This window comes from Petaurus breviceps, unplaced genomic scaffold (genome assembly GCF_028583685.1).
Source record: "Petaurus breviceps papuanus isolate PSGF00001 unplaced genomic scaffold, PetGlider_PUasm1.0 90849, whole genome shotgun sequence".
Taxonomy (NCBI): Eukaryota; Metazoa; Chordata; class Mammalia; order Diprotodontia; family Petauridae; genus Petaurus; species Petaurus breviceps.
Genome location: NW_027187361.1, coordinates 866,675 through 894,399, shown reverse-complemented (window position 1 = coordinate 894,399; position 27,725 = coordinate 866,675).

Sequence of the window (27,725 nt, the reverse complement as noted above, 5' to 3'; positions counted from 1 at the left end):
AACATGGCTGATGTGTTTATCTGTTTATTTTAACCTTACTTCTTTGGTACAATAAATTCTAAAAGAGGGGAGGGGGGAAGAAAGAGTAGAGTGTCATTGGTACATTTAAAAAAAATTCCATTGGTACATTTTTTAAAAGAAACTAGGCACTCTGATAAGTTACTTTCTTATTTAGAAGCATTGGAAGGACTTTTACAACAGTTCCCCTTGCTTATTTCAGTTGAACTGATATAAACAGGAAGACTTTAAATCATTTTTGATAAATCATTCTTGTCATGCAAAATGGCAAATTAACATTTGCCATTTGGAAAAGGAAAAAGCTATTGATCATAAATCTGGAGTAGGAAAGAACCTTAGAGGCCATCTAGCCCAACCCCCTCATTTTACAGATGAAGAAACCTCAAGCCAAGAAGATTAAGCTGCCTCCGTTCATTTAGCAGACATTTATGGAGCACATTCTCTGTACTAGGAACTAAGGAGTAAAAAAAAATGAATAAGGCAGGGTCCCTGTCCTCAAAGAGCTTGCCATCTACTACATAAAAAATATATGGGCAGACAATTATGTCATAAGCAAGATAAGTATATTGGAGTTTGGGTCCAAAGGTGGGAGAGACAATTTTATTTTGTGGGGATCAGAAAGTTTTTTGTTTGTTTGTTTTGCTTTTTGGGGGAGGAGGGGAGGGCAATTGGGGTTAAGTGACTTGCCCAAGGTCACATGTCTGAGGCCAGATTTGAACTCAGGTCCTCCTAACTCCAGGGCTCATGCTGTATTCACTGTGCCATCTAGTCACCCCAAGGAAGAGTATTTTACTTTATTTTTGCTTTTTGTAGGGGATCAGAAAGTTTTTATGAAGGAAGAATCAATTGATTTTGGAAGGACAAAGAAGATTTCAACACACATGATGAAGTTGGAAACCACTCAAAAAAACAGAGAATGTTGTGATCAAAGCACAGAGATAAGAGAATTTGGGATACATTCAGGGAAAAAGCAAACAGTCCAGTTTGACTAGGGTACATAACATGTCAGTCAATCAGCCAGACAATAAGTATTTATTAAGACACTGTGCTAAGGGATGAAGAGAAATAATATAAGATAAGGTTAGAAAGGTTGACTTAAGCAAGATTGTGGAGGGTCTTGAATGTCTTATTGAAGAGTTTAGACTTTGTTCAATAGTTAATAAGGTGTCAGATAGCTAGGAAGTGTCTGAAGCAAGATTTTATCTAATCCTCCCCTGCCTTTTTTTTAACAGATGAGGAACTTGGGGCCCACAGTAATTTGGTCATATGGCTAGGTGTAATGGTAATGTAATTTTGAATTTGAAGATCCCTTTGTGTTGGCAAAGGTAGCAGGTACTTAGCACTTAGTAACTGATCAAGGCTCTGTTGGGAAAACAGAACGTATGAACTCCTGTCTCCTGTTGCTGATGTAACAGGAAGGGGTTGGCTGAAACAGGCTGTGTGTATATAAGGAAACGCCCCAGAGAGGCACAGTCAGAATTTCTTGGGATCAGCATCTGGTGGCAGAGCAGCTACAGAAGAGAGAATGGAGAACTGAGCCAGAATTTCCTGAGGACTTGTGGTGGTGGAGCATCTTCTGAACAGGAGCCCAGGAGCTTGAAGCCAGGAGCCAGGAGCCAGAAGCCAAGAGCCAGGAGCCAGGAGCCCAGGTGACTGAGGCAGTATGCCGGGGGTGCTGAGACTTTGTTTGTTTGTGGCTTGGTTGAGCCTTGAATTCCCAGGAGCAGAAATGGTGAAGGATCTGATATGGACCAGACCCTGCGAACTTCAGTGTGGAGCGGGACCTGCCCAGAGAGCTGGACAAGGAACTGGGAGCTGTCTACCAGTGAGCCCAGGTGACAGTCTGGTGAATCCAGGTAGAATCTGGGACCATGGAAGGGGATCCAGGGAATCTGAGAACAGACCCCTCTCCATGGGTACTGAGTAATGATGGAATTATAGTTTACTAGGGACCTAAGGGCTAGAGGGTTTTGTGTACGATACTTAGTAATTGATTGCTGAAAAAGTGACTGATTGAGTTAATCAAGACTTTGCCCCAAGAGTGGAAGACTTTGACTATTGCACTTTGAGACTATGTTGTGAATATTATATTGTGATTTTCTGTGATAAGTTGTAACACTGTGAATGCTGTACCTTGATTTTTGTGAAAGTTTTGCTATGATTTGTTATGGAATAAATAGAGTGATCACTATACTGTGTAATCAGAACCTTAAAAGCTGTTCACAGTAGCATTCTTCGGAAAGTTGCTCGTGCATGGCATTACACTCGGGGGCAAGCTCAAGTTTTCTTGATTCTGAGGCCTTAATAACTGAGGCCTTAGGTGACTTGGCAAAAGTCTCACAGGAAGTTAAATGGTAGCCCCAGAACTCAAACTGGGGTCATTTGACTCTGAAATAACTATTTTCACTGTACCTCCAGTTGCCTCCTCTGTAAAAGAAGGGGATTGTATTTCACTTCATTACCGGGATGAAAGGTGGAAAGAGCAGGGCAGAGAATGAGGCATATGGTGACAGCTGTGGCAAGTACGTCAGCTCATTTCGCTTAATTGTCCTTTGTTACAAGGGAGCACCCTTTGGAGGTGGGCAAGGCATTGAGATATCTAAAAGAAACATCAGTAAAGCTTTTTAAAAATAAATAAATTAGGAATGGCGAGGTGGTGCAGTGAGTAAAGCGCCCAGAGTCAGGAGGACCCAAGTACCCAAGTTGGTTCCAGCCTCAGACACAACGCCCACACAAAAAACAACCTAGCTGTGTAACCTTGGGCAAGTTACTTGAACCCCAGTTGCCCTCCAAAAGGCAAAAATAAATAAATAGATAAATAAATGAATGAATGAATAGATTCTATATAGGGGGCTATCTTTTAATCTATGATCCCTTTTATTCTCCCAAACTGAGGATTTTCAACAGTCTTTGGATTTCAATTATCTACTCTCTGCCTGGCCCTCAACACTATGCATAATCAAAGGTTAATTCTACAACAATTCATTGAAAGGTCATTAAGCAGTATGGAAACTTATTTTTCTATTCTGTCTAGAAGAGGAAGCTTGGGAGAGAACACACCTGCTTGACACCACCTCAGGTCTGTCATTGCTTTCTCTGTTATAAAAGCCTCCATGTGATCCAATATCATCCCAGGAAAAGCCTGGTTAGAGACAGCTATGTTTTTGTTCCAGTCAGTCCCAACCTGGTCCTCTCTCTAAACAAAGAGAAGAAAGACCATCCAATAAATTAATTCTTTGGTCTCCAGCAATTATACTGGCTAGAACTGGTGAATTATTTAAAACCAAAAATTGATTAATTATTCACTGAGAGTTCACAAGAAGCCTTTCTAGTCATATAACGATAGAGAAAGGCAAGACAAGCTGCCACTTTGGAATTCAGAATTACCGAACCAAGGCTTTCGCAGCCCTAAATCTGTGAAATCACAAACCCAGGAGGACTGCCACGGGCGCGAAAGGTTGGGGCACTTAACCCAAAGAAATGGGCTCATTTTTTTTGGAAGAGAAAGGGAGTATATATCCAATTAATAATAGGATAAATTTCCACTGGTGCCTGGGAAAGGCCGCTCAATGCTATTAATTCAACTCAATTAACAGTTATTGAACACCTACTGTGTACCAGTCACTGTGCTAGGCACTGGTGTTATGAAGACAAAAAAGAAATGGGGCCTACTAGAGAAAAATCCAGCAAAAACTAGTCCTATCATTCTAGAATATTTCTCTTCTCCTTTTTCTTCCTTTTATTTTTCTTTCCTAAAATTAAGTACTTAAGGTAGGTGGCTTCAAGGACTTTATTCCTGCTAAATACTTCGTTCATATGAAGGTTAGGTTAGATAGGATACCCATTCCATCTCAGTTCTTAGTTGGCAGGATTGTGAGAGTTAATTGAGCCTTGGATTAACACTTATTATGGATGGTTTTCCATAGGAGAACCATACATCCTAGAGTCAACAGGTTTTCATAACACTTCCGACAGCCTCGTTTTTTTTCTGCACACCTACTCTGTGAAATTCTAAGGAACAATAGCCTCAATGCCACTTTATATTTGTAGAGTAATCCGTGTTTAATGAACCACTTATCACTTGCATCATCCCATCAGTATCAAAAAATTGGACTCACTGAAATGTAATATCTTGGAAATGGATATTAAATTATAAACAAGCTATTCCCTTGTAAAAGGCCTTTCTCTAGTAACAGGTGGCTTGTCCAAAGTCTAGCTATTACTTCGAACAGGTATTTGTCAAAGTCCCAAGAAGTCTAGAAAACAATGTGTGCTTTCATCCTGTGGAGTACATGTGAACAGAAATTCCTTTCGAGGTCATGTATAATGTATCACAATATTATACTAGATTCTTTTGCAATGCTTGCTGGGACTTAGCATCACTAAAGAATACCAACATTTATCTAGAAAACATTATTTCCTTTCCAAATTTTCTACTCTTGGACTAAGATCTAAGACTTAAAACTTGGATATGGTATCTCTAAAGTCGGGCCAAATAACTTGGCTCAGCCCACGGTGGCTATATATATTTATGCAATTTTGAAAGCAGCCTTCCCTTAAAAAAAAATCTAGAGTAGATAAAGGATTTGAGTTCTTCTCTCAAGGTTTCTTTTTGGTAGAGGGAGTAGTTGGTGTTCATTGGCCACACTGGAGGTTTTGATATGATTTTCCCCAGGAAAAAGGATTTCTGAGTCACAAATCATGTTTTTAAATCCCTGCTTCTTACCTACAAAACTGTTGAGTCTAAGTCTCCTGAAAAAGCAGGCCACCTGACATATCGGTCATAACACCTTCCCTTCCCCTAATGTTTTTGCATATCTTGGAATAAGAGGGATTGCCCTACCCACCAGACATTTGTACAGTAGCATGGAAGCTGATTTCTCACAATTCCTCTGCATTCCAGTGGAGTGCTAAAGCTGTGATACTGCTGCTACTATTGATAGTAATTTATGTCGTGTAATTTCAGTTATATTATATAAGGGTATTTGGATTTCTATTTTAAAATCCAAGTGCCCCTGGGTTCCCCAGGGCCCAGGTTGATGTAGTCACCTATCAGCCTACAAGGCTGATGTAGTCACCTAAAAGGCCCTGAGAGAAGACACAGGAGAGGTAGGTTTTGATGGGATTTGAGAAGAAAGGGATTAGCTATCTCAGGAGGGCAGGTTTTGTTAGTGAGAAGGGAAAGTAGGAGTAGCTAGTGATCCGTATGTAGACCAAAGTTCCTAATAAGAGCTAATACCTATTTATATAGCGAGGTTTGTAAACCACTTTCCAAATATTATCTTATTTTATCCACACAGCAACTGGGGAGCAACTGTACTATTATTACTTCAATTTTATGGATGAGAAGACTGAGGAAAAGACTGACTTGCCTGTAGTCACACATATAACAAGGTCTTCCTGACTTCTAGGTCCACCATTCTATCTATACCCACCTAACTAACCCTACATCTAGGTAGCTACGGGTGATAATAGAAAACAAACTATCTAAAATAACCTGTTAGCTTTATGACTTTGCCTAAGATTATGCTTTTCTTTTGGTATCTTGGCCTCTCCATTTATTTCGGCAAAATTGAAATAAAATGAGAGAATGCTGAATAGTAAGAAAGAAAGGAAGGCTTGCTTTCTTTTCAGGTTTTGGGGTTCTTTTTCTAGTACTATCTCAGCCTCAAGAGGCAGCGTGGTAGAATGCAAAGGTTGTCTTGAGTAGACAATCAATCAAAAAACATTTATTAAGTGCCTGATATGTGCTATACTAGATGCTAGTAATATAACAGCAAATGTGGGGGGAAAAATCCCTGCCCTCAAGGAACTTACATTTGAATGGGGGAAACAGTGAGTACATATATAATATAGACCACATGGATACAAATAATTTGTGAAGTGAGTGTATTAAAGCTGGAGGCCTAGGTTAAAGGGGTATCAGGAAAGGCTTTATGTGGTCCTTGAGCTGAATCTTGAAGGAAACCTGGGATTCTAAGAGACAGATATGAAAATGAAGCGCATTTGGGATATGGGGGACAGCCAAGACAAAGGTACAGAGATAGTAGTTGCAATGTTCAGTGCGCAAAAGAGTGAGTAGACCGGGAAAGCTGGCTTGCAGTATGAGAGGAAGGAAGTAATAAGTAAACAACTGAAAATATGGAAGGGGCCTGATTTAAATGCCAAACAGAAGAATTTGCATGTGATTCTAGAGACAATTAAGGAGCCACTGAAGTTTATGAAGAGGAAAGGGGGTAGGTGGGGTATATGTGTGTGTATGTGTGTGTGTTTTAGTGTGTGTGTGTGTGACATGATCAGCCCTGTGCTTTAGGAAAATCACTTTGACACTTCTTTGGAGGATTCCTCAGGGTGGGGAAAGGCTTGAGGCAGGGAAACCAATTAGAAATTTGGTGAGAGGTGCTAAGGACCTAAACTAAAATCTTGACTAAGTGACTAGATAAGAGGAGTTTTTATGAGAGATGTTGAGGAGATAGAAAAGACAAGATTTAGCAACTGATATGGGAGGTGAGAGAGAGTGAGGAGTCAAGGATGACACAAGATTGCAAAACAGAATCATGAGAAAGATGCTAGTCCTCTTGACAAAATCAGTAAAGTACAGAAGGGTTTGGAGGGAATGATGAGTTACATTCTATACATGCTGATTTTGAGATATCTTCAGAATATCCAATATGAAGTTTTCAATAGACAGTTCATGATGCAGACCTGAAGCTCAGGAGAGAGACTCGGGCTGGATATATATATATATATATATATATATATATATATATATATATATATACACACACACACACACACACACACATATATATACACATATACATATATATACATATATATGGGATATCTGCATAGAGAGCACAGAGATGGTAACTAAATACATAGGAGCTGATGAGGTCACCATAAAAAAATAGAGATATAAAAAAGGGGGAGCTTAGGAGAGACCTTTGGCATACACCCATGCACAGATCATGGATCAGCAAAGAATACTGAGAAGAAACAGTCAGACAGGTAGAAAGACCAGGACCAAGAGAAAGCATAAAAACCAAGAGAGGAGAGAGTACCCAAGAAAGGGGTCAATGGTGTCATGCTGCAGAAAGGTCAAGGAAAATGAGAACTGAAATGAGTCCATTAAGCTGGGCAATTAAGAGAACACTGGTAACTTTGGAGAACAGTTTCAGTTGAATGATACTGTTAGAAACCAAAATGAAGGGGGTTAAGAAGGAAAAACGAAGGCAATGATTGTAAATTACTTTTTCAAGAAGTTCACCAGAGAAAAAGAGAGATATAGGAAGATGGAGGAAACAGTAGTTTAGGGTTTTTTGTTTGTTTCATTTTGTTTTTGTTTTGTTTTTCAAGAATGGGGAAACTGCTATGTAGGGAAAGAATTAGTAGCTAGGAAGAGGTTGAAGATTGGAGAGAGAATTGGGGTGACAAGTGGGCAATTGTTGGAGAAGACAGGTGAGGATGGGATCAAGGGGATTTGGGGGAGGTTGGCCTTGGTGAAGAGGAGGGCCACCCCTTCATCAGAGACTGGTTATTGTTTGTCCTTCATTATCAAAGAGGACCATGACATCAGGAAGGTGATGCCATGACTTGCAAGTGAATTGGATTTAAGTGAGGCCGGGCTGTTCAAAGTCACCAACCTCACTTTCTCTTCTGGAGCCATCTGGGTCTAGTGGCAAGATATAGATCATAATGACTGGAGATGGCCCCCTGAGAGACTGGAGTATAGGAAGAAATGACGGGGGATGAGGTCAAGGGGTTGTGAGCTGAAGAGAAAGGGGAGTTCTTAAAGAATAGGCTTGCTTTTTGCTGTGGTGGTTGTTGTTAAGATATAAATTAAGAGAAGTCTGAATTTAAATCCTGGCTCTGACACTTATTAGCTAGCAATGCATCCCTAGATAAGCCAAATAAACTCTGAACTTCAGTTTCTTTACCTGTAAAAGAGACTAAGACTCTCAGATATTGACAAGTTGCCAATCTATATTCCTTTTGTCACAGACAGAGACTTGACAATGTATCTGCATTGGTACAGAGAATTCCCACCCTAGGAGTCCTTTCTACTAATAAAATCACAGGTCCAGTGGGGAAAAACCAGAGACAACAGTATTTATATTACCTACCTCTCAGGGCTGTTATGAGGAAAGCACTTTGTAAACGTCAATGTCTATATAAATGTAACCTGTTATTTTGATCAGGGCTGTATGCATTAATGTACTAATGGACCCCTGGAAGTAGTTTTATAGCCCACATGAAAATGTACATAATTTGAGATGGCAGGGAGGAACTTTCAGAAAGAGGCAGTGGGTCTTGGTGGGACGAACCCTGCAGTTGAAGTCTGAAGATCTGGGTCTAAGGTCTATTAGTGGCTGGGTGATCATGGGTATGTCACTTAGCCTCTCTGACTCTAGAATTAGGCAGGGGTGGACCCGATGACCTTTAAGGTCCCTTCATTCTCACATCCTAAGATTCTAGGAATTCTTGTCTTGGATTTCGATATCCCAGATATATTAGTGTAGTTCATATATTCGTTTAGATGGTGTGTGTGGTGTCATGGAACAGTTGCCAAGCCATATTGGGAGAGGGCATTTTTCTCACCAATAAAATTCTCCAGACCCCCTTCCCTGTCAAAAAAAAAAAAAGGGTAGTGGTAGGTAAAACTTTTAAATCTCACCTATAATAGCTATAATAATGACTAACATTTGTATGGCATTTACTATGTGTTACCAGGGGTGGGGAACCTGTGGCTTCAAGGTCCTCAAGTATGGCCCTTTGACTGAATCCAGACTCCACAGAACAATCCCCCTTCATAAAAAGATGTCTTCTGTAGAACCTGGACTCAGTCAAAAGACTGCACTCAAGGACACAGAAGGCCACATGTGGCCTCAAGGCCAGAGGTTTCCCACCCCTGTAGGCACATACAATTATTTTCTCTTTTGATTTTGATCCTCACAACCCTAGCAGGTATTCCATATTATACAAATAAGGAAACTGAGGTAAATAGAGATCACACAGGGTCGCACAGCTAGTGAGTATATGAGACCAGATTTGAACTTCAGTCTTCCTGACTACAGGTTTAGCACCACTTAGCTGCCCCAACTGTCATTACTATAAAGAGTGTGGAAAGCATAGACATGTTAAACCCCATTTGACTAGGTGGACTCCAGAACAGTTAGATTTTCCTCTAATCAGGAGATATTGCCCCATCATGGTTTTGGATCCAAATACACTGACCATCATTCTGTAAGGCAAGCTTGGTTGCAATAGTGGAGTTTTCTAAACATTTACATTTGTTTTCAACTAAAAATTTTATCTTCACATTCGTAGTTAGGATATGTACATATAGTTGACCAAATCTTTAAATAAGTGTTGCTTCTATCCGTGTAACCGCCAACATGTCTATACGTCAGACTCAGCAAGAAGCTAAACAGGGTCTGTATGACTCCAATCTGGTAGACTCAGTAGTCTGATTTGTCTTCTTCACAAAAGGGGAATCCCTATTCTTCTCCATGTGTAAAACCTGGCGTGATCAAGAACTGAGCATTCAATGAAGTACTATTCTGATAGCACTCTCATGATTCATGTAAGTGGTTGAATATTCCCTGTGAATCTCTCAACATATATGTTGAGGATAACCCTAATCCCACATGAAAGAAGGCAACCATTTCATACACACATACATGTACCCATGTGTGTATGTGTGCATATATGTAAAACCATACTATGCATGCTTCCGTTTATCAATTCTTTCTCTGGAGGTGAATAACATCTTCCATCATAGAGTCCTTTTTTCTTTCTTTCTTTTTTTTTTTTTTAAAGCAATCGGGGTTAAGTAACTTGCTCAAGGTTACACGACCAGTTATTTCTGGGTGTGGTGCTGAGTGTCTGAGCCCGGATTTTCATAGAGTCCTTTGTAGTTGATTTGACTTAGTCAAAATAACTTAGTCATTTACAGTTATTCTCCAAACAATATTGCTGGTACTGTATACAGTGTTCTCTTGCTTTTCTTCATTTTACTCTTTATTATTTCATGTAAGGCTTAACATGTGTTTCTAAAGTCAACCTGCCCCTCATTTCTTGCAGCACAGTAGCATTCATCCCATCACTATCATGGACCAGAACTTACTTAGTCACTTTCCAATTGACAGTAATCCCCTCAGTTTCCAGTTCTTTGCCACCACAGAGAGCTCCTATAAGTATTTTAGAACATATAGTTTCTTTTTCTTTTTTCCCTGATGACAGTTTTATAATTATTTGGGCATAATTCCAGACTGCTCTCCAAAATGGCTGCATCAGTTCACAGTTCCACCAACAGTGTATTAGTGTCCAAGTTTTTCCACCTCCCCTTCAGCATGTGTCATTTTTCCTTTCTATCATTTTAGCCAAACTGATAGGCATGAGATGACATGTCAAAGTTGTTTCAATTTGCATCTCTCTAACCAATAATAACTTAGAGTATTTTTCAGATGGCAACATATAGTTTCATTGAAAAACTTCTTTTTCATATCCTTTAACCATTTATCAATTGGGGAATGACTGAATAATTTTCTTATAATATTTACAAAGTTGTCTGTATATGTGAGATACGAGACCTTTATTTGAGAAACTGTAAAAAAAAAATTTCTCCAATTCTCTGTTTTCCTTCTAATCTTGGCTACATCAGTTATATTTGTACAAAACCTTTTTAATTTAATGTAAAGAAAACTATCCATTCTATATTTTACAACGCTCTCTACCTCTTGTTTATTTATAAACTCTGCTCTTATCCATAAGTCTTATCCATAAGTCTGACATCTTCCATGTTCTTCTACTTTTCTTGTGATATCTCCCCTTATATCTAGGTCATGTATCCATTTTTACTTTATCTTGGTAAATGATGTAAGACATTAGTCCATACCCAATTTATGTCAGATTGCTTTCTAGTTTTCCCAACAATTTTCACCAAGTAGTGAATTCTTATCCCACAAATTTAAATCTTTATATTTATCAAACACAAGGTTACTATAGTCATTTACTGCTGTGTATTGTATATCTATTCTGAATGTTCCACGGATCTACCTTTCTATTTCTTAGTCAAAAAAAGATAGTTTTGATAATTACCACCTTAAAATACAGTTTAAGATTTGGTACTGCTAAACTTCTTTCCTTTACATTTTTTTCCCACTAATTCCTTTGGTATTCTTGGTCTTTTGTTCTTCCAAATGAATTTTGCTATTATTTTCCTAGCTCAATAACATAATTTTTTTGTAATTTAATTGAGATGTCATTGAATAAGTAGATTTGTTTAAGCAGAATTGTCATTTTTAAAATATTGGTTCTGCCCAACCTGCACAATTAATATTTCCCCAATTATTTCAATCTGATTTTGTTTGTATAAAAGGCATTTTATAATTATTTTTATATAGTTTCTGAGTTTGTCTTGGCAGGTTTACTCCCAGGTGTTTTATACTGTCAACAGTTATTTTAAATGGGGTATCTGTTACTCTCTCTTCTTGCAAATTTTTTTGGTGATATATAGAAATGCCAATGATTTATGCAGGTTTATTCTATCTCCTATTACTTTGCTAAAATTATTAATTGTCTCAACTAACTTTTTAGTTAAATCATTAGGATTTTCCAAGTATATCATTATATCATCTACAAAAAGAAGCAGTTTTATTACCTCATTGCTCATCCTGATTCCTTCCATTTCTTTGTCTTCTCTTATTGACATTGATAGTATTTATACAATACTGAATAATATTGGTGATAATGGACATACCGTTTTACTCCTGATCTCTTTGAGAAAGTTTCTAGCTTACCATCATTTTATATAATTCTTGCTGATAGTTTTATCATTTTAAGGAAAAATCCATTTATACCTATGCCTTTATGTGTTTTTAGTAGAAATGAATGTTGCATTTTGTCAAAAGCTTTTTCTGCACCTATTGATATAATCATATGATTTTTGTTACTTTTCTATTGATATAATCAATTATGTTAATAATTTTCCTTATGTTAAACTATTGCTGCATTTCTGGTATAAATCCTACTTAGTCATAATGTATAATCTTTGTGATGTGATATTTTAGTCCCCTAGCTAGTATTTTATTTAGGATTTTTTTATCCATATTCAATAATGAAATTGGTCTATAGTTTTCTTTCTCTGTTTTAGCTCTTCCTGGTTTAGGTATCAGCATCATACTTGTTTTACGAAAGAAGTCTGGTAAGACTCCTTCTTTGCCTATTATTCAAAATAATTTATTTAATATTAGAATTTGTTGATCTTTAAATGTTTGGTAAAATGAACTATCTATGATACCTTTTATCATAACATAGTTTCCCTGTTTACTTCTTTTAATTAAATCTATTTTAACTTTAACTTTGTCTAAGATCATTATTGCTTCCCCTGCTTTTTTTTTGCATCAGCTTGAAGTATAATAATAAATTCTACTCCAGCCCTTTATTTTTACCCTAGAGATATGTATCTCTCATTTTTAAATGTTTCTCTTGTAAATTCTTTCAAAACAACCTACTGTCAGATTCTGGTTTTTATTCTATCCTGATATTCATTTCCATTTTATGGTTGAATTCATCCTGTTCACAAAGTTATAATTACTATTTGTGTATTTCCCTCCATCCTATTATTCTCCACTGTTTATCCTTCTCTCCCTCTCTTTTTATCCTATCCCTCCTCAGATATCTAATTTACTTCTAATCACTGCCTCCCTAATCCGCACCCTTTCTAAGAATCCCTCCCTTATCCCTCACCTTCCTATTTCTAAGTTAAGACTTCTAAATATATATGTTATTCCCTCTTTAACCCAATTCTGATGAGAATCATGTTCTAGCACCACCAATCCTCTATTCCCTCCTGACCTTCCCTGTAACAATTCTATCTTATTTGTATAAGATATTTGCTCCACTTTACCTCTCCCTGTTATTTTTAGAATAATCCCATCATATTCAACTCAACTCCAAGCATTCTCTCTATGTATGCTCTTTCAAAATACCCTAGTAATGATAACATTCTTTTTTTTTTTTTAGCAACTGGGGTTAAGTAACTTGCTCAAGGTTACACAGGCCAGGTGTTTCTGGGTGGGTGCTAAGTGTCTGAGCCCGGATTTGATCCCAGGTCATCCCAACTCTGGGGCCAGTGCTCTTACTCGCTGTGCTACCTGGCCGCCCCTAATGATAACATTCTTAAGAGTTAAAGACAGGGGCAGCTAGGTGGCACAGTGAATAGAGCATTGGCCCTGGAGTCAGGAGAACCTGAGTTCAAATCCAGTCTCTGACTTTTAATACTTATTACCCATGTGACCTTGGGCAAGTCATAACCCCAATTGCCCTGACTTCCTCCTGCAAAAAAAAAAAAGGAATTAAAATAACTTTTTCCCTTCTAAGAAGTAAACAGTTTGATCTTATATCCTTTATAATTGGTCATTAATGTTTACTTTCTTATGTTTCTCCTAATTCTTATAGGTCAAATTTTCCATTCAATTCTGACCTTTTCCTCATAAATGAAAGTCCTTTTTTTTTTTCCTCATTTTTTTTCCATGCAGAATTACACTCTGCTTTGCAGGGTAAGCTATTCTTGGCAACAAAACCAGCTCCGCTACTCAGAATCTCCTGTTCCATGTCCTTCAGTCTTTTAATGAAGAAGCTGATAAATCTTGATATTCTGCCTCTAAATCCACAATATTTAAATTGTTTCTTTCTAGTTGCTCTTAGTATTTTCTCCTTGAGCCAGTAGATTTGAAACTTAGCTATAATGTTCCTGTGAGTTTTCATCTTGGTATCTCTTTCGGGTGGTGATTGTTGGATTTTTTTCATTTTCCATTTTATCCTCTTGTGCTAAAACTTCAGGGAAATTTTCCTTAATAATAATTTAGTGAACTATAGTGTCTAGGCTTTTTTTTTTTAGCATAACTTTCAGGAAATCCAAAAATTCTTAAGTCATCTCTTTTTGATCTGTTTTTTTTTTCAAGACAGTTGTTTTCTTTTTTTTTTTTTTTTTTGGAGAGGGGAATGTAATGGAAATGCAAATTTAAAGATCTTCCCTGCCCCTAGGCCCTTTGATAGGTTTAAGAGACTCTGAGAGCCTTCCTTGATTTGAAAATATACTCTGCCTCCTAATAGGCTGAACGTGGTCACATGGAGCCTGTGGCAGGAGGCTTGGTTTTCAGGAATGCCCACACCTTGATGCTGTGTGATTGGGCAGTGGGTCAAGAGGGTGGTTACATTCTCTGACCCAGGAGAAGGCTATATAATCCTTGATGTGAGGCTTTACTTTGGGGCTCACTTTGAGAAGTGTTCTGTGATTTGATCAGATGAGACTCTGGGAAGCCATTGTCGAGAGCCCCCCAGCTTTGAAAAACCCAGATATTGATTTGGCATGGATGTAATGGTTGCACAGTTTGGAAATCTGTCTACTTGATCTGTTTCTCTGTCTTGATAATTCTGTCTGTATCCTCTGAAGTTTGGGGAGCTGACCTTTTTTCCCTGAACTAGGTAAATGATACATATTTGACTGATTAAAGTAAGCTTGTTAACCCATTTTGAGTTGCTTTCCTTTAACAAAGCAGATCCAAGAACCTGTATTGGCAGCCACCCTGGGGATGCTGGGGTGTTTGCTGATACAGGGAAGGTGGGGCAGTTGGGGTTAAGTGACTTGCCCAAGGTCACATGGCTAGTTTTTTTGTGTGTGTTAAGTGTCTGAGGCCAGATTTGAACTCAGGTCCTCCTGACTCCAGGGCCGGTGCTCTATTCACTGTGCCACCTACCTACCCTCTACAATTGTTTTTCTTTTTCTTTTTTTAAGGCAATCGGGGTTAAGTAACTTGCTCAAGGTTACACAGCCAGTTATTTCTGGGTATGGTGCTGAGTATCTGAGGCCAGATTTGATCCAAGTCGTCCCGACACTGGAGCCCATGCTCTTACTCGCTGAGCCACCTGGCCGCCCCTACAATTGTTTTTCTAATGAGATGTTTCATATTCTCCATTTTTTTACATTCTTTTGATTTTATTTAATTATTTCTTGGTTTCTTATGAAATCCTTAACTTCCCCTTGCCCAGTTCTAATTTTTAAGAAGTTATTTTCTTTTGTAAGTTTTTAGATCTCTTTTTCCAATTGGTTGACTTTTCATAATGTTCGTGATTTTCTTGCATTACTCTTATTTTTTCCCTAATTTTTCTTCACCTATTTGATTTTTAAAGTCCTTTCTAAGCTCTTCCAAGAACTCTTTTAGAGCTTGTAACAATTTGACATTTTTCTTTGAAGTAGAAGTCAGCTGCTTTGATTTCACCTGTCTTCTGGGTTGAACCCAGATTTTCTCTATCACTATAGTAACTATCTATGGTAGGGTTTTTTCTCTTTCGCTTACTCATTTTTTAGCAACTTATTTCTTGGCTACTTATTTTGTGTTAGAGTTGCACTCTAAGCCTCAAGGTATGAGAGGTAATATCTCAAGTTTGAGGTTTTTTGTGCTATTGTTTTCTGAGCTCTATCTCACCTGACCTCAGAGACTCTTTTCTGCCCTTAAGTCACAACCAGGCCCCCAGCAATATTGTCACCTCAAATGCTCTTACTCCTTGATGTCTCTCCTGCTTCATCTCAAACCTCTGCCCTGGAATCAAAACAGGGATTCCCCTCTGCTAAAAGTGACCAAAAACAGCAGGGCCCCCACCCCTCTGCCACCACACTGCACTAATCTAGTGTGCTCACTCCCCCTTGCCCATCAAAACCTGAGTGTCTGATTAGTGCACCTGGGTCCAACACTAGCAAAGGGCCCTGTAATCTTTCCCTGAAAAACTGTCTGACCCTTCTCTTCCACTCCCCCTCCCCACCCCAACACTGTCCTTGAAGTAAAAGTTCCTGAAACTGAGGCTACTGCCAACACAGTTTCCCCCTAGGCTCATTATTTGTTGACTCAGAGGTATCTTCCCTAAGGTATCTACACTTCGATCAGGTCAAACCACCAGCCTGGGAGGTCAGGTCTTTCCTAACATCCTCCCAAGTTGTCTTAGGCTGAACAATGAAAAAAATTATAAAAGAAATTAATTTGAGGAAGAAAGAAATGCTAACAACTGGGTAAATCAGAAAGACCCTTGTTTAAAAAAGAAGTGGGGGCAAAGAGGGAGGAGACCCATGAGTTCAGCCTTGAAAAAGCTAGGAAACTATAAAGTGGAGATGAGGAGGGAGAGAATTCCAGGCATGAGAGACAAGACAGTCTATACACAAAGGCCTAGAGGCATGAAACATGCATAGGCCTCTGAATGCTATTTCTCAGACTAAGCTAATGGCTGTGGTTCTCCTCTCTCCAGAAATGGAAAGTAAGCCTTTCATTAACAATTAGCCTACTGTTTCTGAAGTTAAAGGCCTCCATAGGAGTATACCTAGGTGGTAGGTCTTTTACCATGGTCATATGCTATTGAGTCATAGTCCATATGGTGTGATGAAATTGGACTTCTCTTACTGTAGGTGAAAGCTATTTGTGGTCGTAAGTACTGTATATATAAAGTACTAAAATATTTTAGATCTGTAAAATTCCAACTATACACCTGGGGAAAAGAGAAGGAAGAACCAACCGAAAAAATAACCCATCACCTGGAGGACATAATGAAGTGAATCAAGTAGCTTGGATGTTAGCAAATGGTGGTCTTACCAGTTCTTTTTCATTCTTCTTCTTTTAAAAAAAATGTATTATTTATTTTTGGTTTTTTGGTTTTTTTGCTTTTTGGAGGGCAATTGGTGTTAAATGACTTTCCCAGGGTGACACAGCTAGTTTTTGTGTTAAGTGTCTGAAGGCTGGATTTGAACTCAGGTCCTCCAGACTCCAGGGCCGGTACTCTATTCACTGCACCACCTAGCCACCCCTTATTATTTATTTTTAACATTCATTTAAAAACAAATTTTTTTTTTTTTTGCTTTTTTGGAGGGGGAAGGCAGGGCAATTAGAGTTTAGTGACTTGCCCAAGATCACACAGCTAGTAAGTATTAAGTGTCTGAGGGCATATTTGAACTCAGGTCCTCCTGACTCCAGAGCCAGTGCTCTATTCACTGCACCACCTAGTCAACCCTAAAAAATTTTTTACTTCCAAATGCTCTTCTCCCTCCGGCTCCTCCTCCATCCATTGAGAAGGCAAGCAATGTAATATCAATTATACATATGAAGTCATGCAAAATATATTAGCTATGTTGTAAAAAGAATTTTTAAAGCAAGAAAAATTAAGAAAATGAAAAATGTTTGCTTCATTCTGCACTCAGAGTTCATCAATTCTCTCTCTGGAGGTGGATAACATTTTTTCATAATTAGTCCTGTGAAATTGTCTTGGATCAGTTTATTGATTAGCATACCTAAGTCTTTCACAGGTGGTCATCCATACAATATTGCTACCATGTACAATGTTCTCCTGGTTCTGCTCACTTCACTTTGCATGAGTTCATGTAAGTCTTCTCAATTTTTTTTCTGATACCACTTCCCTCATCATTTCTTATAGGACAATAGTTTTTCATGATAATTATATACCACAACTTGTTCAGCCATTAACGGGCATCCCTTCAATTTCCAAATCTTTGTCACTACAAAGAGAGCTGTTATTTTTTTATTTTTTACAAATAAGTCCTATTCTGTTTTCTTTGATCTCTTTGGGATACAGACTTAGTAGTGGTATTGATAGGTCAAAGGGCATGCACAGATTGATAGCCTTTTGGTCATAGTTCCAAATTGTTATCCAGAATGGTTGAATCAGTTCACAACTCCACCAAAAGTGCATTGGTGTCCCAGTTTTTCCACATTCCTTCCAGCATTTGTCATTTTCCTTTTCTGTCATGTTAACCAATCTGATAGGACAGCTAAATGGCACAGTAGATAGAGTGAGGGTTTAGAGTCAGGAAGACCTGAATTCAAATGTGGCCTCAAACACTTAGTAGCTGTGTAACCTTGGGCAAGTTACTTAACACTGTTTGATTCAGTTTCCTCATCTATAAAATAAGCTGGAGAAGGAAATGGCAAACCATTCCAATGTCTTTGCCAAGAAAATCCCAAATGGGATCATGATATGTAGGGACATGACTGAAATAACTGAATAACAACAAAGCCAATCTTATAGGTTTGAGGTGGTACCTCAGAATTGTTTTAATTCATATTTCTCTAATCAATAGTGATTTAGAGTTTTTTTCATGTGACCAGTGATAGCTTTGATTTCTTCTTCTGAAAAACTGTTCCTATTTATTTACTAATTGAGGAATGGCTCTTATTTTTATAAATTTGACTCAGTTTTTAGAAATTTGAGAAATGATACCTTTATCAATTTGCTATAAAATTTTCCTCCCAGTTTCCTTCTTTCATTTTAATTTTGGTTGCATTGGTTTTGTTTGCACAACAGCTTTTTTTAATATAACATAATCAAAATGATCCATTTTTACTTCCCATAATCCTCTCTATATCTTGTTTGGTCATAAACTTTTTTCATCTCCATAGATGTGACAGGTAAAAATTTCGATACTTCCCTAAGTTGCTTAAGATATGACCCTTTTAGTCAAAGTCATATAACCATTTTGACTTATCTTGGTATGTGGTGTGAGATGTTTGTCTATACTTAGTTTCTTCCAAACTCCTTTTCAATTTTCCCACCAATTTTTGTCAAATTGTCAGTTCTTGCCACAAAAGCCTGAATTTGGGATTTTAATCAAACACTAGATTACTATGGTTATTTACTACTGTATCTTGTGTCTAATCTGTTCTACTGAACCACCACTCTGTATTTCTTAGCCACTACCAGCTTGTTTTTGTGATTATTAGTTTGTTATATTATTTGAAATCTGGTACAGCTTACCAGTTCTTCAACTGAGTAAAGAGCTAAAGCCCATCAGCAGGAGTGGCCTGAAGCTAGAACTTGATGTAAAGTAGAATGGACAGCAATTGGACCACCCGAAAAGAGAGGCAGTCTGTCTTTTCTACAGTAGAACCTCGGTTTTTGAATGTAATTCATTCAGAGATTCTGTTTGTCATGCAATTTGTTGGTATTGCAAAGCAAATATTCTCATAGGAAATAATGTAAAGTCAGATGATTGGTACCACATCCCCAAAAAATACTAATATAAAAATAATTATTTATAATTTTAAGTAACTTTTTTGTCCCTAATGCACCTGAAATACAATGGCAATGATGAGTGCACAATATAAACCAAAAATAAAACAAATTAACCTGCACTTTACTTTTGAGAAGATTCTTGGCTGGTCTGAGGGAGACCAAGAGGGAGGGAGAGGACGAAGGGTTATTGCTTGGAAGGAGAATCTCCTTCCCTGAGAACACTGGACATTTCAATATCAGAAGTGTTCTCTCTTATGCTTCTTTCACTAAAAGTAAGACTAACACTACTGCCTTCATTTATTTTTTTTGTTTTTTAGAATCACTTTCATGTTTTGACTCCCTGATTTTTTTTTTCTTTATGTTCACTTCTGACTAGGACACTTGTTTTTGATGTTTTTTTTTCAGAATGTCACAGAAATGTGGCATTGCACTATCGTTAAAAATATTGGTGGCTCTCATTGCTACAGCCTTATTTGGGTGACATTTTTCAATAAAATTTTGCACTTCCCCCCCCATCTGATAAACCTCCCTAATTTCACCTGACTTGAGGGATTCCTCCAGCCTCTCAACCTCCTCCCCCTCCCCCCCCCCCCCCTCCCCCCCCTCCTCCTCCTCTTCTCCCTCCTCCTCCTCCCCCTCCACCTCCTTCTCTTCCCCCTCCCTCCCCCTCCCCCTCCTGCTCTTCCTCCTCCTCAGTTCAGATAGCCTCTGCAGCCTCTGGCTGTTGCTTCTCATGCATCAGTCCTCCATTGTTACAAATGTTGTGGATCACAGTCACTACTGCACACCTTTACACAAAGTACTACTGTATGTACACAGATACATGTGAACACGCTTGTAATGGTACTGAGCAAAAGATAGTGCTGAACCTACCTGAGGTTCCTTTGTTTGAGGTATGAAAGAAAAAAAAAGCCATTGGCCTCGTTGAGCGTCATCCCTTCAAGAGTCATTCAAGTCCAAACATGATATTAGTCCTACAAATTTTTGTTGGTCCTGCAAGACAAATTTTGCAAAATATTTTTCCTAGTCTATCAAAAGCATAATATGTAAACCAGGTTACTCGTGAACTGAGGTTCTCCTGTAGAAGGAAAATATAGCTAATGGCTTCCTCGTAGCCTTAAAATAGTGTTGTGAAATAGTGGAAAGGCTTAGGAGGGAGCTGCCAAGCCCACTTCATTTACTTAGTACCTGTGTGACCGTGGGTTAGTTATTTAACCTCTTTTGGGAAACACTTGGCTCCTCAGGCAAATGAGGGGGTTGGACTAATGTTCTCTAAGGCCCTTTCCAGATCTAAGCCCTATATTGCTATGAGCAGCTGAACTTTACCTTAAAGGGAAAACCCAGACCTAGAAATGGCTTGGGGGGAAAACACAGAAAGGATTGAAGTGGAGAATATCAATATGCCTTTGTACCTTTCAGTTTTATGCTTCTGTGCTTTTTTGTTTGTTTGTTTCACTCTGTTTCTTCTCTTGATTCTTAAATAAAGCCTTTAACCCCAGCCTTATCTTGGTTAAATTAAAGGAAGGAGGTTTCTCTGGCCCAGAGCTAGTCAGCTGTCTTGAGTCAGGTTTAGGCTGGTGGCTGAATGTGGGGGAGGGCCAGGAAAGTAAACCCCTAGAGGAAGTAACCTTGGGGTTCAGCAGCTAAACCTCTTCCCAGGTTCCCCAGGGCCTCTCTTAAAGATATGGTTAAAAACAAAACAATAGCAATGAAAAAAAAAACCCACCCTGTCCACTAGGAATGTATAGTCTCAAGTAACAAAATAGGAACCTGATTTGAGGTCGTGCCTTCATCTGGAGCTCCTCCCCTACCTTTGGTTTACATGTGTGTTTGGAGGATGTCAATAAATATTAACAGATCAACATACTTCGGAAGACAAGTCCATTGTGAGAAAAATTCACAGTTTAATGTGAGCATCGCTTTTTGTTAATCTTTATTATGGTATCTGCACTGTGAGATCCCTCTGGGTTTTTTGTGTCTCTGATGCTCCTGTCTGTTAGGATGGCTATTCAAGACTGGCTCTTTACTTTTTTAGAGAAGGAAAGTTTTGGAGGGGAGGAGAAAAGTACTTCGAGGGTTGGCCCCAGACAAGATTGTAAAATCAGAGAGCTTTGCAAACAACCTGTGCCTATTCCTTCTAAAGCCCCCTCTGCCAAGAAGGCTCCGCTCCCCTCCGCCTCCCCGAAAACTCAGAAGCACATGCTGCTGTGCCATTTGCTGTAGTTCTTCCCTCTCAAAATCACTCAGAAAGGGCCTGCACACGGTCATCCTGACTTTTATTTTTTTGGACAGGATCTATGATCTCATTGTATAGGGACCTCCCAAAGAGCCATCTTCTTCCATAATTCTGCCAAAGCTAGTTGGGACCTCCTTTATGAACATAGATATAGATATACAGATAGATATAGATGTAGATGTAAGTATATAGATATATAGAAAATACACACATATATGTATGTATATATATAAAAATATCTGTGTATATATGTATATGTACACGCAGGCATGCATATGCATGTGTGTATATGTGCATGCATATACATGTGCCGTGCACACATACACATGTGTGTTGCACACGCAAGGTTTTGTCTCCAAAAAAATTTTTGATCTTTTGTATCTTTCTTTTTTAGGTTTATATTTTTAAAGAAAAAAGTAATTGTTTTTAAAATTAATTTTAGTTATGTTATAGCTACTTTTGTTTAAGGAATAAAAATGTCCTTTATGATTGAATATTTAATATATGTTCAACATTTTTAAAAAATAACATTCACTAAGCATACATTCTAATGAAATATGCTGTCCAGTCCTATGTAGGTGACTTACAGCTTTAGAAAAGTGCCTAGGATACTTGGAAGTGAAGGGACTTGTCCAGAGTAACACAGCCAGTAACATGCCAGGCAGTATCTGAACCCATGTCTCCTTAACACTTAGGCCAGCTCTCTACCCAATGCTTTACCCTGCCTGTCCATTTTCACTTTGTTGATCTCTTAAATCACTGTGTTTCTATTCTCCTCTCTTCCTAAGGATTTATGCATTTTAAGCTTTATCCTGGAATAAAAGGTTTGATGAAGCTAATGCAATTTTTTGGACAACAGTTGAACTGACAAAGAAAGATGTTGGAAAGGGCACCAGGAAGGACCTCCCCAGATTCTAAAATCTCACCTCTACTTTCCACCTATTCAGAGGCCAGAAAACAGGAGAAGGAATCAAGCCAATAAAGGACAAAAAAAAAGAGAGAGAGAAACCAGGCCAATTAGCAGACTCATCAATCAATTTCTCATTTTTCTCTCTAGAAATTCATGATGTTTTGCCCTGTGAAGGTTCTTGCTCATGGATGCAGAGAATCACGATTTACTCTGTCTCTGCTAATAAGAGGGCCTATAAAGAAATGGCTTGATGTTGGTGCAATAGGAAAAAAAGTAGTACTTGCTCCAAGAAAAGCACATGGTAAACCAAAATTTCATACCTAACCCATTAGGATTTTTTTTTTTAGCTTTTTATCCATTTTGAGTTTAAAATACAAAGACAAAAAAACTTCCATGTACACAGCACAACACAAAAAATACAACCAAAAAAATGAAAGCCTGAATCTCCATTTCATACTTTTTTTGAAAAACTGTGTAATAAATATTACACATCATTTTCATAACTATTCTGTTTTTCTGTGCTTCCTTCTGAGTTTTCTTTTGTTCTCTGATGTGCACATTTTTCTCTCTCCCTTCCCACTCCACACCAGAGAAGACCACCACTAGACACAGATATGTATATAACATGTTTCTGTTTATCAGTTCTTTCTCTAGAAGTAGATAGCATTTTCCTTCTTAGGTCCTTTGTAGTTGATTGGAGTATTTATAATACTCAAATGACTTAGTAGTTCATAGTTGTTCTTAGAAAAATATCCATCAGATGCTCCGAAGACAACCCCAGGCAGTGCAGAGGCCCAGACGAGGCCTGATCAACGTGGCAGCAAGTTGAACCACCAACCACAAGGGCCACTGCCAGACCTTTCACCCACAGGGTCGGGACTCGACAGAGAAGGGTAAGAGTCAAATGCAGGGCCCCTGGCAAGGGTGGCAGATACTCCTGGGACTACCAATCCACAGTCTAGAAAATTAAAAAGCCCCTGTCTGGACCTCCAGGGACCAGGATGGCAGAATGAACCCCGGCTGCTCCAATCCCCCCCCCCCAAAACATAGTAACTATTGCCCCAGGGCAAAACCTTAAGCAGTAAAGTCTTGGGAACCCTAGAGGAAGGGCATGACTAGGACCTGCCACAAAATGGGTAAAAAGCAGACTGCAAAGACAAAGACTCTGGAGTCCTACTATCCTGAGAGGGAAGAACCAAATTCAGAGGGAGACAGTGTTGACTGCAAACCCACAGCTGAAGCCTTAACAGGGAACTGGTCTCAAGCACAGAAAGCATTCTTATATGAGCTCAAAAGGAACTTTGAAAACCAGATTAGAGTGATAGAAGATAAAAGGAATAATTCTTTTGAAATCAAAATTGCAAAATTGGAAAAACATTACAATGAAGAAAACAGCTCCTTAAAAAGAAAAATGTGTGATAAGGAAAAGGAGCTCCAAAAACTAACCAAGGAAAATAATTCCCTAAAAACTGGAATCAACCAAATTGAAGCAAATAACTCTGTGAGGAACCAAGAATTAGTCAAATAAAACATCAAGAATGAAAAATTAGAAAAAGAGGTAAAATATCTCAATGGAAAAGTAACTGACGTGGAAAACAGATCCAGGAGAGATAATCTGAGAATCATAGGCCTACCGGAAAATTATGATGAAAAAATGAGCCTGGAAAACATCTTCCAAGAGCTCATCAAGGTAAACTGCCCTGAAATACCAGAACTAGAGGGTAAAATAGAAATAGAGAGAATCCACCGTTCACCTCCTGAAAGAGATCCCAAATTGAAAAGTCCTTGAAATGTTGTGGCCAAACTCCAGAACTACCAGGTAAAAGAGAAAATACTTCAAGCAGCCGGAAAGAAACAATTCAAATATCATTGAGGATCACACAAGATCTGGCAGCCTCTACACTGAAAGACTGGAGGAAGTGGAATACTATTTTTCACAAGGCAAAAGAGACCGGGTTACAACCAAGGATCCCCTACCCAGAGAAACTGAACATATTCTTCCAGGCAAGGAGATGGTCATTCAATAATATAATGGATTTCCACACCTTCCTGATGAAAAAGCCACAGCTCAATGCAAAATTCAACCTCCAATTACTAGATGGAAGAGAGACATAGAAAAGTAAACAAGGAAAACACACACACACACACACACACACACACACACCCTGTTATTTAATAAGAGCAAACTGTTTATAGACATGTAGAGGGTATGGGTATAAATTACACAAAATGAGGATTAAAAAAATTTATGAAGAGCTACAAAGGGACTGCAATTGAAGAAGAGAAAAGAATGAAGCAGAAAAGGGTAAATTATGCCACACAAAGAGGCATAAATACAATATAGTACAGGGAAAGAAGGGAGGGAGATGAACATTATATGAGCTTTTCCCTCATTGGTTCTGGTGCAAGAAGGGAATAACACAACCAGTTAAGCATAGGACTCTATCAAGAAGAGACACAAAACATATCACAATAGAGGGAAAAAGGGGAGGGAGAGGAGCTTTGCATGAGATCTGTTCCTGTCAATCTTGGTTTGAAGAAGAAATAACATACTACATTAAGTATAAAAATCTATCATATTCTACAGGTAGTAGGAGGAGGGAAGAGCTATGAAAGGGGGGGGTTAGAAGGGAGAGAAGTAAGGGGGAAGGGGAGGAAAAGGAAAGGGGGCTGAGAAAAATGGAATACTGAGGTAGGCAGTGGTCAAAAGGAAAACTCTTAAGGAGGGGAAGGGAGAAGGAGAGAAAAATAAAAGGATAAACAGTGGAGGGAATAGAGTGGAGGGAAAGAGACAGATAGTTATCATAACTGTGAACATTAATGGGATGAACTCTCCCATAAAACGAAGGCAGATAGCAGAATGGATTAAAAATCATAATCCTACAATATACTGCTTACAAGAAACACTGAAAGAGAGGGATATACACAAGGTAAAAGTAAAAGGCTGGAGTAAAATATATCATGCCTCAGCTAAAGGAAAAAAGCAGGGGTAGCAAGCTTTATCTCAGATAAAGCAAAAGCAAAAAGTGATCTAATTAAAAGAGATGAGGAAGAAAACTGTATCCTGCTAAAAGGCACTATTGAGAATGAAGCAATATCATTACTTAACATATATGCACCAAGTGGTATAGCATCCAAATTCCTAGAGGAGAAGGTAAGGGAATTAGAAGAAGAAATAGATAGCAAAACTATACTAGTGGGGGACCTTAATCTTCCCCTCTCTGAACTTGATAAATCCAACCTCAAAATAAACAAGAAAGAACTTAAGGAGGTGAATAGAATTTTAGAGAGTATAGGTATGATAGATCTCTGGAGAAAACTGAATGGGGATAAAATGGAATATACTTTTTCTCAGCAGTACATGGCACATACACAAAAAATGATCATGTAGTAGGACATAAAAACCTCACAATTCAGTACAGAAAGGCAAAAATATTAAATGCATCACTCTCAGATCATGATGCAATAAAAATCATATGCAATAAAGGGCCATGGAAAGACAGACTAAAAACTAATTGGAAACTAAACAATTTCATCCTAAAGAATGAGTGGGTCAAACAAGAAATCATAGAAACAATCAGTAACTTCATTCAAGAGAATGACAATAATGAGACAACATGCCAAAATTTGTGGGATGCAGCAAAGGCGGTTCTTAGGGGAAGTGTTATATGCCTGAATGCATAAATGAATAAATTAGAAAAAAGGGAGGTCAATGAATTGGGCATGCAATTGAAAAAGCTAAAAAAAGAACACATTGAAAATCTGCAATTAAATGCTAAATTAGAAATAATGAAAACAAAAGGAGAGATTAATAAAATTGAAATTAAGAAAACTATTGAATTAATAAATAAAACTGAGTTGGTTTTATGAAAAAACCAATAAAATTGATAGACCCTTAGCCAATATGATACAAAAAAGGAAGAAGAAAACCAAATTATGAGTATCAAAAATGAAAAGGGTGAATCTACCTCCAATGAAGAGGAAATCAAAACAATAATTAGGAATTATTTTGCCAAATTATATGCACATAAATTTGACAATCTTAGTAAAATGGATGAATATTTACAAAAATATAAGCTGCCCAGATTTACTGAAGAGGAAGTAAATTACTTAAATAACCCCATCTCAGAAAAAGAAATTGAATAAGCCATCAGTGAATTCCCTAGGAAAAAATCTCCAGGGCCAGACAGATTTACTACCGAATTCTATCAAACATTTAAAGAACAATTGATTCCAATACTCTACAAACTATTTGGGAAAATTAGTGAAGAAGGAGTCGTACCAAATTATTTTTATGACACAAATATGGTACTGATACCTAAATCAGAAAGAGATAAAAGGGAAAAAGAAAATTATAGACCAATTTCCCTCATGAATATAGATGCAAAATTTTAAAATAAAATATTAGCAAAAAGACTACGGCAACTTATCACAAGAATAATACATGTTGATCAGGTAGGATTTATTCCAGGAATGCAAGCATGGTTTAATATTAGGAAAACCATTGGTATAATTGATCATATCAACAATAAAACTAGCAGAAAGCACATGATTATCTCAATAGATTAAAAAAAGGCTTTTGACAAAATATAACACCCATTCCTGTTAAAAATATTAGAAAGTATAGGAATAAATGGAGCTTTCCTTAAAATAATAGGTAGGATCTGTTAAACAGATCCAAACAAATGAAAGAATAGAAGGCAATGTGAAATATCTCATGGGAAAAACCACTGACCTGGAAAATAGATCCATGAGAGATAATTTAAAAATTACTGGACTACCTGAAAGCCATGATCAAAGTAAGAACCTAGAAATCATCCTCCAGGAAGTTCTCAAAGAAAACTGCCCTGAGGTTTTAGAATCAGGGGGCAAAATAGAGGTTCAAAGAATCCACCAATCACCTGCTGAAAAAGATCCCAAAAAGAAAACTCCTAGGAATATTATAGCCAGGTTCCAGAATTTACAGATTAAGGAGAGAATATTACAAGCATCCAGGAAGAAACAATTTGAATATTGTGGAAACACAATCAGGATAACCCAGGATCTGGCAGCTTCTACACTGAGGGATCAAAGGGCTTGGAACATGATATTCCGGAGGGCAAAGGAGCTGGGATTAAAACCAAGAGTGACCTACCCAGCAAAACTGAGTATCATGTTTCAGGGGAAAATATGGTCATTCAGTGGAATAGAGGACTTTCAAGCATTCTTGCTGAAAAAACCAGAGTTGAACAGAAAATTTGACATTCAGATACAAGAAGCAAGAAAAGCATGAGAAGGTAAACAAGGAAAAAAATCATTAAAAAATAATAGGTAGCATCTATTTAAAGCCATCAGCAAGTATTATATGTAATCGGGAAAAGCTAGAAGCATTTCCAATAATATCAGGGATGAAACAAGGATGTCCACTATCACCCCTCTTATTCTCTCTGGTACTAGAAATGTCAGCAGTAGCAATTAGAGAAGAAAAAGAAATCAAAGGAATCA